The following is a 14,094-nucleotide window of genomic DNA, read 5'->3' on the forward strand; positions in this document are numbered from 1 at the left end:
CACCACCATGACCTCGACTACATTTTCCTTTCATATATTATTTTATTTTATTATATATATATATATTTTTTCTCTCTTTTCTTTTTTCCCTTTCTCCAAGGTAATTCAACGCATAAATACAGTAAAGTGACAAAAGTAATCATATTCTAGCACACCAATTACACCAATGACATATGCACATATAACACACCATGTATCACGAAAACGGTTAAGCAAATACACCAATACATGCCAAATTAGACAGATAATCCTATGCACAATACTCGAACCACTGTTATGTCATAGCGGTATCAAAGCAAATCAAGAGTAAAGGCGATATAGTCCCAGGCCCAATTAAAATAACCCCGTCCGATCCCTCACGTCACTTACCATGCAAACTAGATATCCAATAACCTCATGGACTCATTCCAGCCAAACAAAACCTATTAATGTTCCCAAAATGCAAATCTCACATACGTAACACCGTTTCAACTCTGGAGTACTCAGGCACAAGAATCCGAAATAAGACAATTCACCTCTCGAGCTGGCCAGTCCCAAGAGTAAATCATCTACAATCGAAATTCCTACCAGACGTACCTATCTATGGTCCTCAATTACCACGGAAAAGTTTTAAGGCCTATAACATTCACAATTCAGAGCTTAGGCTCGAACGAGCACTTAATCCTTCATACCTATCCACCACTTAGTCCAGGCTCACTCCGCGCAGAGACCACGCGAATCAGGCTCTGATACCACCTGTGACGGCCCCACCTCCCCCTAAGGCGAACCAGAGGGTTCGGCGGGCCGCCTGCCCAACTCTCGCCGGGACTCAGTCGTTCACTAAAGTCCTCAATTGAATTACAAGAATAAACCTCAAATACATCACATGGTCCACAAATATACATCCAAGTCTCCAATAATTACATGTCACAAATGCAGCGGAAACAATTCCAAATAAGCCATCCAGTCACGTGCACAAGTACTATAAGTCCTTCCTTCGCCTTGAACCCTGTGGAGGGGAATAAAATATTTTTGGGGTGAGCTAGAAGCTCAGCGAGTAACCAGCAAAATCATTAAGCAAATATATTGCACAATGTTGCATTTCGATGATTTCGATGATGTCATGATTCAGAGATCAAATGTCCGTTTAGTGCTCTCGTGAGCTAGTGAAATCATTGCACTAGAACACCCAACGCTCAAATAGATCATAACACGCGAACAGAGAGAGGAAGCCCCTTTTTGAGCTCCAGATAACCATGAACATGAACCACAAACAGAATGGAGACGTTGGTGTCCAACACAAGACTTTCCCAGAACTCATTGAAGCCAAAATCATATCATGAATTCACATGCAAGCATGCATGAGATGCAATCGAATAAATAATGCAAGAAACATTTCACAAATAACTTTGGAAAGAGTTTAGGGTCACTCACCTCCACGGCTCTGAAACCATCCATCATATAGCATTGCCTTGCTCAAATCCAAGTCTTAGATCACAAACCCAATGCAACAAGTCCCTTCAAAGTTCGGACAGCATTTCCCCATAAATTCATCCTTTCCATCCTACAATCAAACCCAACCACATAGCAATTAACCACAATTGCTCAAAACCAGAAAACAGTTTTGACGTCCTTTTGCGGTAATGGCACCAAAGGCGTTACGATTGTCGGATGAAGGTGCAAAACCCACCGTTTGGAAGCTAAGAACCAGGGCTACAACAATGTAGAAGGCCACTCAGTCCAAATCCCAGCACAACTAAGTCATATATGCCAAATACCAAACCAGAATAGTAATTGCAGGTTCCCAAATCACACAAAACTGTAATACGTCTATCTCAGCCAACACAGGTCCAATTGCATTGATTCCAAAGGCACATGAAAGCTAAGACATCAAGATACATTTCATCAGAAGACACCATCATCCAAATCCAAAGCAATTCCAGTAAAAATAGACGATTACAATCACAGTTCGCACATTCTGATCTCCCAGAACAGCAACAGTAAAAATGGCATAACTCACTCTATACTACTCTAAATGCCCTGAAATTTTGCAGGCACTACAAACTCATCAATACCTACAACTTTCATGTTTTGAGCAAAGTCCAATTCGGCCTCTATCTATGACCTAAAATTTCGGACAGATTAGGGGTTCATGAACCCTAACTTTTCACATTTCATTCCAAATCCAAAATTGATTGCATTTATCATCAATTCACACCTACTAGAGTCAAAGCCCCTTATTACCAACCATAAAAAACAACCACACCATCAAGATCATATGAAACCAGAAAATTCATCATAAAATTGAAAACTTCACCAAAACACTTCAAATCAAGAAACAAGTCACATAATCCATCACTTTAGGTCCCATTAAGCACCATATAAGCATCAATAAGTGTAGTAGAATGTTTAATCATCACTTACCTAAGAAATAAGAGAAGAGGAGTTGTAGACCACCCTAACTCTTCAAGAAAACTTCACCAAACAACCTCTATCACCAACTAGAAAGATTTTTATGGAGTAGAAATGGATGTAAGCAAATGTTTTTGGGTGATTTGCACCAAGTAGTAGCTAGAACTTGAAGAGTTTCTTCTTCCTTCCTTGCACAAGAGGTTCGGCCAACAAGAGGTAAGAAATGGTAATTTTTTGTGCATTTTTGAGATATTTAACCAATTTTTTGGTCAAAAGTCAAAATAGTGAATAGTAACTCTTAAGTCAAAACCAATGTAGTGGTGACACTTGTCACCTACATTAATGCAATCTTATCTTTCTTTTTCCTCTCACATCAATCAATCTCACTCTCTACTTATCTCTTAACACCCGATAAATTTTACACAGTATCCGAAACTTAACCTTATTGGCCGAATTTTTCCGAACTTTTCGCACTAGTGGGTCCCACGTCCAATATATATTCTTAATTTTCTAAAAACTCTCCAATACTAGAAAAATTATCTAAAAACTATAATTGCTCATAAAATTTATCTAGAAATTTTTCCGGATACAGAAAGTGCAGTAAACAAGCCATGAAAAATGCGAAAACCTAGAAAATGCAAATTACGGGTTCTCACACTCTCTCCCCCTTAAAAGAATTTCGCCCTCGAAATTTTACTTTTCAAATTTAAAGTAACCAATGGCCTGTACCTTCTTCGGCTTCAGAGTCAGAAGAAACGAGATTCTTCATTCCAGTCCCTTTTCCACTTGACGGTCCAGGGTCGGTCTTGGTTGGTTGCTGGGTTCCTTTCTTTTCACGCGCTTTACTCGGGCAATGAGCAATTCGATGCTCGGCGCTCCCACAGCACAGACATCTCCCTCCTCTTTTCCAACAATTCTCTTCAAAATGATTGGATTTTCTACAATAGCCAGAATATGGTAGAGGAATTGGGGTCTGATCTCCTTGTGAGATATCCCTCAGTGGTCCTTTTTCCCTTGAGTTTCCTCCTGGCGTATCCTCCTTAAGTGTCTCCAGAATTGTCACACCCCTAGCTCCACGACCCTTCTTCGCCAAGGGCCTACCTTGCTCACCCTGTTCTGGCAATTTACCCCTTTTCTTGCCCATTTTCTTGGCATAGAAGATCGTCCCCTGTGGCCTTACAATTCCTGCCCTTTGAGCTTCCTCTGGCGCCCCCATAGCAGCAGTACTTTGTGCCATTGCTAGAGCCTCTTCGGAACTCCGTTCGTATTCCCTTTTTAGCTCTAAGTTCTAGTGCAAGAGCTCAATCTTTTCGGAATACTCGTGCCTCCATCGCCCTTCCCAGTATTCGGCTAGTCTTCTTTGAACATCTATTTCGTCACGAAGTACCACGATCTCCTGATACATATTAACCCAATTTGCCATTTCACGGAGTCGCTGGAACTCAAATAATAGCCTGCCAGGCAAATCAATGGGTCATAATAAATTCTTAAGTAGGTGGTACTCTCGGTTCTGGTCTTTGTTCAACGGTTGTTTCCCTTTCTGCTCTTAATTCTTGACCTCGCTCAGTTCCACGGCCACCACCATGACCTCGACTACATCTTCCTTTCATATATTATTTTATTTTATTATATATATATATATTTTTTCTCTCTTTTCTTTTTTCCCTTTCTCCAAGGTAATTCAACGCATAAATACAGTAAAGTGACAAAAGTAATCATATTCTAGCACACCAATTACACCAATGACATATGCACATATAACACACCATGTATCACGAAAACGGTTAAGCAAATACACCAATACATGCCAAATTAGACAGATAATCCTATGCACAATACTCGAACCACTGTTATGTCATAGCGGTATCAAAGCAAATCAAGAGTAAAGGCGATATAGTCCCAGGCCCAATTAAAATAACCCCGTCCGATCCCTCACGTCACTTACCATGCAAACTAGATATCCAATAACCTCATGGACTCATTCCAGCCAAACAAAACCTATTCATGTTCCCAAAATGCAAATCTCACATACGTAACACCGTTTCAACTCTGGAGTACTCAGGCACAAGAATCCGAAATAAGACAATTCACCTCTCGAGCTGGCCAGTCCCAAGAGTAAATCATCTACAATCGAAATTCCTACCAGACGTACCTATCTATGGTCCTCAATTACCACGGAAAAGTTTTAAGGCCTATAACATTCACAATTCAGAGCTTAGGCTCGAACGAGCACTTAATCCTTCATACCTATCCACCACTTAGTCCAGGCTCACTCCGCGCAGAGACCACGCGAAGCAGGCTCTGATACCACCTGTGACGGCCCCACCTCCCCCTAAGGCGAACCAGAGGGTTCGGCGGGCCGCCTGCCCAGCTCTCGCCGGGACTCAGTCGTTCACTAAAGTCCTCAATTGAATTACAAGAATAAACCTCAAATACATCACATGGTCCACAAATATACATCCAAGTCTCCAATAATTACATGTCACAAATGCAGCGGAAACAATTCCAAATAAGCCATCCAGTCACGTGCACAAGTACTATAAGTCCTTCCTTCGCCTTGAACCCTGTGGAGGGGAATAAAATATTTTTGGGGTGAGCTAGAAGCTCAGCGAGTAACCAGCAAAATCATTAAGCAAATATATTGCACAATGTTGCATTTCGATGATTTCGATGATGTCATGATTCAGAGATCAAATGTCCGTTTAGTGCTCTCGTGAGCTAGTGAAATCATTGCACTAGAACACCCAACGCTCAAATAGATCATAACACGCGAACAGAGAAAGGAAGCCCCTTTTTGAGCTCCAGATAACCATGAACATGAACCACAAACAGAATGGAGACGTTGGTGTCCAACACAAGACTTTCCCAGAACTCATTGAAGCCAAAATCATATCATGAATTCACATGCAAGCATGCATGAGATGCAATCGAATAAATAATGCAAGAAACATTTCACAAATAACTTTGGAAAGAGTTTAGGGTCACTCACCTCCACGGCTCTGAAACCATCCATCATATAGCATTGCCTTGCTCAAATCCAAGTCTTAGATCACAAACCCAATGCAACAAGTCCCTTCAAAGTTCGGACAGCATTTCCCCATAAATTCATCCTTTCCATCCTACAATCAAACCCAACCACATAGCAATTAACCACAATTGCTCAAAACCAGAAAACAGTTTTGACGTCCTTTTGCGGTAATGGCACCAAAGGCGTTACGATTGTCGGATGAAGGTGCAAAACCCACCGTTTGGAAGCTAAGAACCAGGGCTATAACAATGTAGAAGGCCACTCAGTCCAAATCCCAGCACAACTAAGTCATATATGCCAAATACCAAACCAGAATAGTAATTGCAGGTTCCCAAATCACACAAAACTGTAATACGTCTATCTCAGCCAACACAGGTCCAATTGCATTGATTCCAAAGGCACATGAAAGCTAAGACATCAAGATACATTTCATCAGAAGACACCAACATCCAAATCCAAAGCAATTCCAGTAAAAACAGACGATTACAATCACAGTTCGCACATTCTGATCTCCCAGAACAGCAACAGTAAAAATGGCATAACTCACTCTATACTACTCTAAATGCCCTGAAATTTTGCAGGCACTACAAACTCATCAATACCTACAACTTTCATGTTTTGAGCAAAGTCCAATTCGGCCTCTATCTATGACCTAAAATTTCGGACAGATTAGGGGTTCATGAACCCTAACTTTTCACATTTCATTCCAAATCCAAAATTGATTGCATTTATCATCAATTCACACCTACTAGAGTCAAAGCCCCTTATTACCAACCCTCAAAAACAACCACACCATCAAGATCATATGAAACCAGAAAATTCATCATAAAATTGAAAACTTCACCAAAACACTTCAAATCAAGAAACAAGTCACATAATCCATCACTTTAGGTCCCATTAAGCACCATATAAGCATCAATAAGTGTAGTAGAATGTTTAATCATCACTTACCTAAGAAATAAGAGAAGAGGAGTTGTAGACTACCCTAGCTTTTCAAGAAAACTTCACCAAACAACCTCTATCACCAACTAGAAAGATTTTTATGGAGTAGAAATGGATGTAAGCAAATGTTTTTGGGTGATTTGCACCAAGTAGTAGCTAGAACTTGAAGAGTTTCTTCTTCCTTCCTTGCACAAGAGGTTCGGCCAACAAGAGGTAAGAAATAGTAATTTTTTGTGCATTTTTGAGATATTTAACCAATTTTTTGGTCAAAAGTCAAAATAGTGAATAGTAACTCTTAAGTCAAAACCAATGTAGTGGTGACACTTGTCACCTACATTAATGCAATCTTATCTTTCTTTTTCCTCTCACATCAATCAATCTCACTCTCTACTTATCTCTTAACACTCGATAAATTTTACACAGTATCCGAAACTTAACCTTATTGGCCGAATTTTTCCGAACTTTTCGCACTAGTGGGTCCCACGTCCAATATATATTCTTAATTTTCTAAAAACTCTCCAATACTAGAAAAATTATCTAAAAACTATAATTGCTCATAAAATTTATCTAGAAATTTTTCCGGATACAGAAAGTGCAGTAAACAAGCCATGAAAAATGCGAAAACCTAGAAAATGCAAATTACGGGTTCTCACATGGTGACGTACCTATAAAAAATATACAACAAACTACTTAAGATACAAGGAAATACATGAGGAAAAGAAGAAGAGAATGAATAAGGAACCTGCACTTTTCTTTTGAAAGAACCCTAAGTCGCATTTTCTGCTTTAATGATGCAGAAATGAATACACGACTTCAGGAATACGCGACCTGAAGTCGCATTTTGATGACCGCATTTTTAGTGCAAAAGTTGCAGAATGCAATACGCGGCTTGTAGAGTATGCGACTTGTAGTCACATTTTTCTGGGCACCGCATTTTCTTCTACAAATTTTGCAGAAATGTTAACTTTTCAAAATTATACATGGTACCCCAATTACTCAAAATGTATCCTAAATCATTCTTTTGCCAAAATAATCAATGTACGCACATGTAAAATGATCAAAACATGCATTTTGCCCATTTCTAACGAATCAAAAATATAATTACTCAAATTGAGGGGTAGAATTCCTTCATCAAATTTCACCTTTTTCACCTCATTTGGTCACTTTTGTTTCTATTTCCCAAACCTACAAAAGAAAAATAACAAAATAACTTAAACACATAATTTAAACATAAAATCACATAAAATAAATATAAGTAACAAAAACATTGGATTGCCTCCCAAGAAGCGCTTTTGTTTATAGTCGTTGGCTCGACTATTTTGCCTCATTTCTCAAGGAGACTTTGTTAATGAATAATCCACCATTAGAGGAAGAGGTGGATCATTAAATGGTGACTTATTAGCAAAAGTCACATGTTCCAATGATATGAGAGATGGAAGTAACTTACCTATTTCAAGTGATTCATAGATAGTACCTTGAATGTGTATAACTTGAGAACTCACCAAAGGAACGTCCGCATGGTTTTCTTGGGGAATAATACCTTTAAAACCTATATTCTCAATACATTCTTCAAGAGGGGTGAAAAATGAGTCTTTAAGGCTCACCGCTTGTTGTTCAAGATTAGTTCCAAAGGTACTATCATGTGAAGGACATTTTCTCATTGAAATACAATTGAGATTCATCATTTTCATCAAAATGCAATCCACTTTCACTTGCAACATGCTCACCATTCATGCTAGGATCATTTTGTATATGATTAGAAGAAATAACTTCACACAATGCATGTAATTGGTCTTGTATTCTACCAAAGTGAGAAGTTAATTCATCTAATTTTTCCTCAACCCTATCAAAACGGTCGGAGGTTGCATTTGCTAGCTTTTCTAAAGCTAACTCCCAAGATGGCTTAGAATTATTAGCTAATGGTTCACTTTTTAGTTTCGAAAGTGAAGGTCCATTAACTAACCTTTCTATTGCCAATTTTCATGATGGTTTTGATTCATATTGAACACATTCGGGTGGATAATCATAAGAACATGAAAAAGCATTATTAGCACATTGATTATTCCAACTGTAAGCATAAAAATTGCTCCTCTTAGGACCATATTGATCAAAACAAGGATTGCAATGCCCTAATTCATCATAATAATCCACATTTGTGCTTGTCGACATATATGAGTAACATGATAACCTCCACACAAGTCACAAATCATATGATTAGAATTAAAAATATTAACTTTTCTCTTTTGCTAAAGCATATTCATAATGGTGTCCATTTGAATTTTTAACGTTATAACATCAAATTTAAACTTTAAACACCTTAAACCATTTTCAAAAGACATACCTTCAGCAATTTCTTGGTTACTTCTATTCAAGGAACTTTGCACGTGATAACCGTCCATTGCCGATCTTCCATTTCTCAAGTATTGTCCTCTCATGTTTTCTACTCCCCTTGAATCCCTAAACATGCTTTTAAAGTAACTCAAAAACAAATTTAGTCAAAGAGAATATATAACTTGACACATATAAAAACATACAAATAAAGACTCAACAAGACACTAAATACAACAATTAAGACACTAGACACAACAAAAACAAGAAAAGCAAGAAAAAATGTCTAAATTAATAAAGTTATTCTTAGCACCGATATTGACAAATCAACCCCGACAACGATGCCAAAAACTTGATAAGCACGGGGTATACATATACAATTAACTCATCCAAAATTAAATTTTATATTTATAAAATTCTAAATACCCCACACGCGATTTTTCTGCAAATATACAGGTCGTGAGCGAGTATAGGGTATTAAGAGTCGATCCCACAGAGAAGATTATCAATTACTAGTGATTTTCGAACTCCTTTATTATTTAAATTACCATAAACATAAAAGTAATGAAAATAACACTAGAAAACTCCTAGAGGTATGGAATTCCTTATTATTCTTGTAAGTGAGGTTACCGGTTAAGTGAATGCTATTATCTCGGTTAGTTATGGCATAATTTTCTAATAGATGTGAAACCTACTCTCGTAGTGAATCAACTATACTTGTAACTAAGCCATACCTACTCTCGTGGTTATAAATTAACTTCAAGCTCATTTCTTCTATGAAATTACATGAAACAAGTCACTAAAATCACATAGGTGCACCTCTACTCTCGTGAGTGTACTCCCTAGTTTATTACATTCTTAAACTAGTGTTAAATTCCAATTCTCATTGTAACTTAACTTAACACCTTTAGATAATCACAACTAATGACCGGCTAATCATGATTAGAAAAGCCAAAAGTGATAAATTACTTGCTCAAAATAATATCATCACATAATCAAATAAACATCACTAACAAGTTATAGAAAGTTCATCCATAACTCTAGATATAAACTTTAACTAAACATGAAAACAAACACCAAACTTGTATTATAGTTAAACATGAAATCAAATACAAGAGAGAAAGTGATAGAAGAGAAGTCACCCTTGTCGCATGAGTTCTAACTTTCCATCTTTGCTCTTCAAATGTTCATCCAAATCTAAAAGCTACACTAACTACTCTATACTACCCTAACTAATGAACTAAGGAAACTCTAGTGAAATCTACATTTTTGGTGAGTTTCTCTAACCTTCCAAAACTCTTAAAATGTTCTCCAAAGGCTTCTATTTATAGAGGATTCAAGAGCCAAATGAGTTGTTCCTAGTTGTTATTTTTTACTCTTAAAACTCTATGAGTTGTCTTTCCAACTGTCCAACCTTTTCTTGATTAGATACAACCGGAATTGATAGCTGGAATTGAGCTAGAAAAGTTGTGTGAAAGCAGGGCAAGCTGATGAGCAAGTTGCAAAAAACAGAAGAGAATACACGACCTCAGGAATACGTGACTTCACCTTCCGTATTGGATAATCACGTTTTCACTTCAACACCACTTCAACCAAAGGTTTCTCAATGATGGAAACTGAACTAACTCTTGTACAAAACATAAAAGTTGTAGCCCTTTAAGTTAACTTTCCAATGCTTCAAGAATCATCTCATTGTATCCTTTGTGGACCAAGATATGACCAAAATACCATCAACTGGTCAGAGCTCTATTTCAGCTTTCGACAACAGAGTTGTACTTCTGTATTTTGACTTTTTGACTAGGAAAATGACTAAACTGGATTTCAATGTCTCATTCCAAATGTATATCTTTCTCTTAGCTTTAAAATGGTACAAGAATCACCTCAATCCAATACTGGTAGCTCAAGATATATCCAAAATACCACAAGGTGTCAAAGCTGTGAAACTTGCTTCCTTTTATTCTTGATTGCATTTCCTTTTTTGCACTTCATATTCTCTTTTTATCACTTCAAATCATCATCAATCATCCAATTATGTTATCAATTCATGCCATTTGATGATTGATTTCTTAAACTTACAAAAACATGAAGTTTTTACCATTAAAACTCATAGAAATGCAATTTTTGCCATTTAAACAATAAAATGCATATTTTCACTAGAATCCTAGTTAATTAACTATAAAAGTAATTAAAACACACAAAATTAACTAATAAAACATACTAAAAACACGTAAAATATACTCTTATCAGCTTTTATTGATTATATCAATCACTTATTTGTAAAATTTAAGTAAAGAAGAGAAATCTCATTAAACATGCAAAATTATAGGCATAATTCTCCCTACTTTACTAGATATACTTTCTAAAATGCAAAAATCATAATTACATAATAACCATTTCCAAATCAAATAAGAACTAAATCTTCCAAAATACATATAAAGTTTCAACAAGTGGAAGAATTAGAACAGTTAAAGTTGGAACAAATTGGCCTTTTTAAAACAAAGACAAAAATTGCAAAAATTTTTGGGCCATAGTGAAATATTGGAAAAGATTTTAGAAAAATTTTAACAGAATTGCCCCTTATAACTGGACAAAACTCCCTGCCAACAAACTTAATTTCAAGAAAATTATCCACATGGTAATATTTCCAAGCACAATTTCAACATTTCTAATGCATTTAAGTCCACAAAATATCATCACAAGGCACTAGAATGCAAGTTAAAATAGTTCCCTCCCCACACTTAAACTTCACATTGTTCTCAATGTGAGAAAGAAAAAATAACAAAAATAAGAGAAAGTAGTACTCCCCTATTGAACTTGCGCTATCCAAATCCATGGCTAAGTGATGAATTTCCAACTTTAAGAAGTCTAGAAGCACTAAAATCACAACATAAGTGAAGATCACTTGGATGAGTTCGTACAAAAAGGAGTAATAAAACAATAAAAACTACTAAAAGTGAAGACTAAAGACAATGATAAAGAAAACATGCAAATTTGGAGAAATGGATGGGGTTGATGGTGATGAGCACTCCCTCAAGTTGCCGCTTGGTTAGGTGAAAAAGGTGGAGTCGGTGGAGTTTCAATGCCAAGTTTAGCCTCAATGCGACGAAAATGCTCGGAATTCCATTTGTGCTCTTTTCGACTCTTCTTCACTTTGGCCTCGATACAAAGTAGTTTATCCGTCATCTTTTTTAGAAAAGAGCGAGTGTCTTGCGGTGATGATAGAGGACCTGAGGAGAAGGGATCCGTTGAGACCAGTTGGGGAGTTGTCTCAACACCTTGAGCCTCTTCAAGACGTGCAATTTCAAGACGTGCAATTTACCCTTATCTTTAAAGAGGCAAACTCATTAACTTACTTGCATAATAAGTATCTATCAACACCATAAGTAAGTACCAAGATTCACTATCAACAACCATTGCTCTTATAATTTCTCCAAATGACACATATGAGTGCAATAAGCAATAATATCCAAATAATTAGAGGAAACAACTAAACAAACACACAACTTACTTACATCTTAATGACCTAAATAAGCATAATTAAATGCTAAATAGCACCTTGACCAAGAGTTTTAGGCTTAAAAAGGTCATTAATTTGCTATTTACCAAAAATTCTAGAATAAACATGCCAAAAATCAAGAGAAAAGCAAATTAAGCATAAACTTAGCATGTAAATATCCTAGAGCAAATCAGCTATCTCATAAAATTTTCTCCAATCCAATTAACTCAAGAAATTAGCTAATAAATCTCTAGTCACATTAATCCTCAAAATTAGCTAAAAATTGCTAAATTCACCAAATAATCACAAGTTCATGAGTTAACCATCACCAATAATCATCAATAACCTCAATAAGTACAATGGAAAGCATCAAACTTCACAAAATGAAGAAATTAGAAATTGCCCAAAAATTAGAAAAAAGTGAAAAATGGCAAAATTCAAATGGCAAAATTTGGTGAAGATTTGCTACCTCAAACTTGTTGGTTGATGCTTTTGGATGCAAATGGTGAAGAAACCCCCTAAAATCTCACTCTGAGTCGGCCTCAAATAGAGAGTTCAAAAATTTGAAACCCTTGTCTTTGCCAATCTTAAATCCGAATTAAAACTTATTTTTGAAAAAGTTTAAGCTATGAAATCATCTCCAGAAGTAAAGAGAAGTGTTTTGGTGAAGTTGGTTTGAAGATTGGATGGTGAAAAGAGTGATTTTAGTGAGCAGTGTGTGTTTTAGGTAAGAGTGTACGGGCGAGGTTGAAGAAGGAGGGAAAGAAGAAATGCACGGATTCCTCTCTTGTGCGTGTGACTGGCCAGAATCCGAGCACTTTATGGCCGGATATCTAGCCGGATTTTTGGCTGGATTCGAGGCAATGAGCACAAAATTTTTTTTCGCCTGCCCTGTCAATCCGGACGTGAATTCAGCCAATATTTGACCGGATTTGCTACAAAAAGTTCTAATTTCTGTAATTTTTCCTCCAATTTTCTACTTGACCAAGTTTCCGCACTCATCCCGTTTTCAATTGTTTTCATGTTTTTCAAGAAAAATTCCTTTAAACCATAAAAATGTGCTTTTCTCAACCAAACAGACGTAGAAATACTTGATTATGCATTAATATAACTCAAACATGAACTACACTAAATGCATGAAAGGTATGATTTGAACATGAAAACTCCCCTTTTTCCTCCTCATAAGCTCTTTTGCTCTTGAAAGAAATTGCTTGAATCCTTGCCATTGCCACCTACAAAACATACAAAAATACTAATCAAACAACTAAAATCTACTAAAAACAAGAAATCGATGGGTTACCTCCCAACAAGCGCTTCTTTATAGTCATTAGCTTGACTATATAATCTCATTTTTCAAGGAGATTTTGTTAATGAATAATCCACCATTTTAGGTCGTGGTGGATCATTAAAATGTGGCTTAACAACTAGAGCCACATATTCTAATGATATGAGAGGTGGAAGTAGGTTACCTAACTCAAGTGAGTTGTAGATATTACCTTAAATATGCACCACTTGAGAATTCACCAAAGGAACGTCCACATGATTTTCTTGGGGAATAATACTTTTAAAACGTATATTCTCAATACATTCTTCAAGAAATGTGAAAAATGAGTCGTTAAGGCTCACCTCTTGAGCTTCAAGGTTAGCTCTAAAGGTACTATCATGTGAAATAGACATTTTTTCATTGAAACACAAATTACATTCATCATTTTGATCAAAATGCAATCCACTTTCACTTGCAACATACTCACCATTCATGCTAGGGTCATAGTGCATATCATTAGAAGAAATAACTCCACACAACTCATGCAATTGGTCTTGTACTCTACAAAAGTGAGAAGTTAATTCATCTAATCTTTCCTCAAACCTATCAAAACGATTAGAAGTCACATTTGCTAGCTTTTCTATA

The 14,094-nt window shown here is 36.6% G+C and overlaps 1 long non-coding RNA gene across 1 annotated transcript; it reads right to left on the minus strand.

Annotated features, from left to right (window-relative positions):
- Window positions 1-11,398: 11,398 nt before the first annotated feature.
- LOC140010873 (uncharacterized) lies at window positions 11,399-13,113 on the minus strand. The gene is made up of 2 exons (XR_011818028.1): window positions 12,655-13,113; window positions 11,399-12,014 (listed from the first exon to the last, which is right to left on the minus strand). It is a non-coding gene; the product is annotated as an uncharacterized lncRNA (long non-coding RNA).
- Window positions 13,114-14,094: the final 981 nt, after the last annotated feature.

The sequence above is a fragment of the Coffea arabica genome, chromosome 7e (assembly GCF_036785885.1).
Source record: "Coffea arabica cultivar ET-39 chromosome 7e, Coffea Arabica ET-39 HiFi, whole genome shotgun sequence".
In the NCBI taxonomy this organism is placed as follows: domain Eukaryota; kingdom Viridiplantae; phylum Streptophyta; class Magnoliopsida; order Gentianales; family Rubiaceae; genus Coffea; species Coffea arabica.